The 5,255-nt window shown below is 35.8% G+C and overlaps 1 long non-coding RNA gene across 1 annotated transcript; it reads left to right on the forward strand.

Moving 5' to 3' along the window:
- The first annotated feature begins 1,108 nt into the window (after positions 1-1,108).
- Positions 1,109-4,963, forward strand: LOC132015108 (uncharacterized). Its single transcript, XR_009403550.1, has 4 exons — positions 1,109-1,221; positions 2,867-3,068; positions 3,272-3,339; positions 3,981-4,963. It is a non-coding gene; the product is annotated as an uncharacterized LOC132015108 (long non-coding RNA).
- The last annotated feature ends 292 nt before the right edge of the window (positions 4,964-5,255 follow it).

A 5,255-nucleotide genomic window follows, 5' to 3' on the forward strand; every position in this document is an offset into this window, starting at 1 on the left:
ATTTTGAAATAATTATAGATTCACAGGAAATTGCGAAGGTGGTACAGAGAGATCTTATGTACCCTTCCACTCATTTTCCCCAATTTTTACATTTTAGGTTACTATAGGATAGCATGAGACTCGGGAAACTGCTGCTGGCGCACTATGTGGGAATAGCTCTCTATCATGTTAACACGTGTGTAGGTTCGTGTGACCGACACCACAACCAGGACAGGGAACTAGTCTCTTACAACAAAGATCTCCCTCATGCTACTTCTTTATCATAGTAGAGTCACTCTTTCCTTCCATCCCACTGCCATCCCTAACCACTGGCAACCATTAATATGTCCTCCATCCCTATAATTTGGATATTTTGAGAATGTTAAATAAATAAAACCATAGGGTATATAACATTTTGAGACTGGCTTTTCTCTAATCAGAATGAGCTTGAGATTCACCCAGATTGTTGTATAGATCAGTGGTTTCTTTTTATTGTGGAGGAGTGTCCCACTGCATGAATACAACATGCTTGGTTTCATCATTCAGCCATTAAGGGCAGGTGGGCTGTTTCCAGTTTTTAGCTATTACAAATAAAGCATGTATGAACGAGCACGTAAGGTTTTTGTATAGACATCGTATTCATCTCCATTTTTAGATAGATGTGTTTTTTCGTTATTTTATTTGTATTTATGTTCATGAAATAAGTAAAAATTATCTGAAAAGATACTCACCAGAGAAAATGTGAAACTTCAAAGAAATTTTTAAAGGGAGGAAACACAGTGAGCTGCATCCCCACAAGTGAAAGTCAGTCCCTATTACTATTTTGGTATTTTTCTTTCCAGTCTTTTCTATGCCTAAGATTTTCATTGTTGTTATAAACAGTTATGATTATGATACAAAATGAAATTCTGTATCCTGACTTTTTCTCTATTATTATGAAATAACTGGTGTTTCAAAAATGCAAGAAAGATATATCCAATATATATAAACATGTTTATTTGAAATAAAGTGGATAGTGAAAGAAATACCCCTAAGCCCGCCAGCCAGTGTAAGAAAGAGTGTACACTGCTACCACTCACACTCTCTTTGGGTCTCTTTGTGTTTTATCTTTTTATTTTTAGGTGTTTTTCAAGAGACCTTCTCAACCATACTGCTGAAAACAATAAAAATTTGAAGAAGCAAAATTTTTAAATGAGAAGAGGTGGGAGGCTCACTGATTTTCTTCTTAACTAACTGTGGCTGGTAATACATCTCCTTCCTTCCTCTTTACACATTTTTTAACAATTGTACTAAAAGTTCAAAACATTCTTCCTTTGGGAATCCTATGATTGATGTTTTTTCTAAGTGAAGGGCCAGTTAGTACGAGATTGTAGAAAATCATTATAAAACCCCTGCCATTTTAAAATCTTACCTGTGAGCATTTTTCATAATTTGTTTGTTTTATAGTTAAAGCAGATGGTCCATCTTTTTTCTACATCATTATTGAGATGGATGAACTGCTCTTGAGTTGTTAATACCGATTTTTTTTCCTCTGGGTATGAATTAATTTCAGGGGTGCCTTGGTGGCTTAATCAGTCAAGCGTCTCCCTTCAGCTCAGGTCACGATCTTGTGGTCCTGGGATGAGATCAAGCCCAGCATCTGGCTCCTGCTCAACAGGAAGCCTTTTTCTTCTCCCCCTGCCCCTTCCCCCACTTGTGCATTCTCCCTCCCTCTCTCTCTCTCTCAAGTAAATAAAACCTTATAAAAATTAATTTCATTTTATGCACTGCATAAGATAATTTTTTTGGTCGTGATTATGCATTGCGAGTACATGATGGTTGCTTTGTTTCATGGACTCTAACTCTAATAAATATCATAGAAGTTACATATTTCAAACTATAATTATCCCAACTTCAAGGAGAAATGAAAATTAGATTTATACATACCTATCTGTCTTCTAACTTTGTTGTCACTGTCGGGCTCTTCCTTAGTCCCAGAAAAACTGCCATTGTTATGCTATTTATTTACAACATATTCAAATTCTAATTAGATTCAAATCACTCGACATAATTGGAAATACTACAAAATTAGATTTGGGAAGCTATATATAGATTCCATTGATTTTCTATGTGTTATTATCTGCTGGATATTCTGAAAATTTAATATGAGAACATACTTCTATTGAGATCTGTAGATCTCAATAGAAAGGAAGTGATCTATGGGTATAAGGACAAGCTTCCTTACAGAGTTTGCAGTGAGGCAAAGGCATATGTAACAAATTCTGCAGTTCAAGCAATTCTGCTTTCAGCTGGTTCTTGGCCTGGTGATAACCTTAGACTCAGCCCTTCCTAGAAAAGTAATATAAAAACAGTGACCTATTGATCAAGGAAACTGAAAAGCAGTGACCTATTGATCAAGGAAACTGAATACACTAAAAAATTCTTCAAGATGAAAACCGATCCTCACTTATGATCCAAACCAGTGGACTCCAGATGCCTAGAATTTTACTTTTAGGTCATATTATAGATACACACACACATGCACTTATTTTTAAAGAATCAATTATGGCAACTTTAACCATTATGAGTCTGACTGTTAGAAATTAGTTCCACTCAAAGCGCCTGCCCACTGTTTCTCAGTTATTTAATGGGTTTTTCATGTGTGCTCAGATCCAGTCTGTCAACTCTGATCATTACAATATCCATCCCAATTTTTTCTTTCTCCCTTGTCTACTTCTCTGGCTGTAAAGCCACTGGAAAATGCCCAGTAACCACTGCCTATCCATGACTGATTTCAGATGTGCTCTAGTCCTCAAGGTGCCAAGGTTCTTCTGCCCGAGGCATAACTACTCTTCTGTGTCCTGAACCCTAACAAAGTGTTTGTTTTGTTTTGTTTTGTCTTTTTCAGTTCTAGGATCTTACATATTTTTTTGTGCTAGCTTCTAAACACATCTTACCTGTATGCTTCCCGAGAGTCTCATAAAAATCCGGATTTCTCTGCTCTATCCACCGAAGCTCAAGTTCAGTTCGCGAGACCAGACAGGATAGAGATCACAGCTATATCAGTTCTTCATTGGGTTGTACGTCAAACCTCCTTCAAGTTGCCCGAGGTACCCTATGCACTTGGTGCACGTGCTAGTTTCTTGCTATGGACGGTTGCTGGGGATGGAAGACTGTGGTTCTACCTATACTTACAGCATCTGGGAACTTGATTAGCGATCTAATCATTTATAAATTATTTATTGCAGGTGAGTGTTATGTCCTAGATACTAGGTAGGTGTTGGAACTTACTTCTGTGCGGTTTACATTCTAGAAAGAAAGACAATACAAGCAAGGAAGGAAATACATGCATTTGAGAGTTGGAGGCTGTGCTGATGGCAGGTAAGAATATTCGATAGCAGAGAGCTGCAGAAGGACGTGCAACTTATCTGCATAAGGAAGTCAAGGAAGGGTAATCCCTGAGAAAAGTTTTGAAAGATGAGACTTTGGCAATGACTGAAGAAAGAACACTCTAGGGAGAAGGCAACGTGCTACAGAAGATAAAGTATGGGTGAACTCAAGAGCAGAAGAAGGTCAAGTACCGTGTTCTCCTGGAAGGAGAAGAGAGATTGGGATATGGTATTTTGGGGATGGGGGGCTTTGTGCACGCTTCTAAAGTGGGAGAATGATGATTGGCTAATCCAGTAGAAAGGAAGAGTCCGATGATTTATGACAGAGCAGAGGGCAGAGGAAGTGGGGAAGAGCAGAGAAGGAGGCAGAGGCATCTGGAGAGATTCACATTTGACAGGAATCCAAGCACTCTTCTCCTTGTAACAGAAGATAAATATAAACTCGAGTAGGCTTATAGACTTGGTGAAAGAAATAGGAGGGATTTCTGATGAGCTAGCAAAACACCCTTTGTTATATGAGAAAAGGTAAACAAATACCAGTAGATATGATACTTGAGTAGGAGCCAGGGTTTTTTTTGTTTGTTTGTTTTTTGTTTTTTCCTTTAATAAGCAATGTCTCATGTCTTTTTTTAGGTCAATATTCCCCACCACAATTTGAAAAGTCAACTGATTCTTAAAAAAACAAAAACAAAAAAACTATAAACTTACTTTTCACCTGGATTTGTTGGATCATTTACCATTTGTTAAGAGGAAGAGAAGAAGTTTAGTTTTTCAGTCTGGTAGAAATCTTAAGTTCCTTGTATAATGTGTAAGAATATCTTGGGCCTGTTCTACTGACACAAGTGGTTTGTCTTTCGGCTATATAATGGCTCAGGTCAACTGATATTCCTAAATTATTAGCTGCATGAGAAGGCTGATCAGTAGGAGGCAGAGAAAAGATAAACTTTATATGGAAATAGAATATTATTCAGAATTTCATTTTTAAACTCACATAAAGAAGGAGTTTTCATAAATCTGAGCACTCCTGTTAAAAATTGTCAGTGAATCAGAGGACATTAGGAGGAGGATGGTTATCACCTAAGAAAGATGAGAAAATGAAATTGATTTTTTGACACAATACTTCTCTAGATGTTTCCTTTACTCTTAAACTTTATAATGTATGCTTGTTCTAGAATTAAACTTTTCTTACATTTGGTAGAGGAACAAGTTGATTTTAAGATGACACCTAAGATTTAGAACAGTATATATAACCATTTGTGTAAAAAAGAGAAAACTTATGTATATAATATGTATTTTGCTTTTATGTTTAAATACATCTTAGAAAATAATAAAGTAATAAGAACATATAAAAGTCTCTCTAGAAAGATTATCATATATGTACTGTTTTGCCCAGGAAGGATAACTGAGTAACAGGGAATGAGAGGAATGTTTTCTACTTTCTATTTTATTTTTTCTTTTTATTTTATTTCTCATCATTATTGATCAATTTGGAAGTGTTACTTAAGTATAAAATTTTTTAAAAGAAAGAAAGGAAGGAAGGAAGAACAAACAAATGAACACACACGTGTTTGTTAAGGAAGTACCTGCTGTTTATGTAATTGTGCTTCAAGTCTATATCCCCCTCTCCTTTTTTAGAAATCTTCTAAATATAATGAGCAATATAACTATAGAGTTAAAATCCTTTATTTTAATGTCTGGTTCTGGTTATCTCTTAATTAAATTTTTAAGTTTAGAATAGTTATTACTGTTCTGTGAAATCAGCAAGGTGTCAAAAATCATACTTCCTCCCAACATTCTCTTTAATAGATAAGTTTAACATTGGTGGCAAATTTTAATAGAGTAGAAAGCTTTCACGATATACTGTCTAATTTAAAGCTGATTTATCTTTTCAAAGAGAGAAGTTCCAAG

This window comes from Mustela nigripes, chromosome 4 (assembly GCF_022355385.1).
Source record: "Mustela nigripes isolate SB6536 chromosome 4, MUSNIG.SB6536, whole genome shotgun sequence".
Classification (NCBI taxonomy): Eukaryota; Metazoa; Chordata; class Mammalia; order Carnivora; family Mustelidae; genus Mustela; species Mustela nigripes.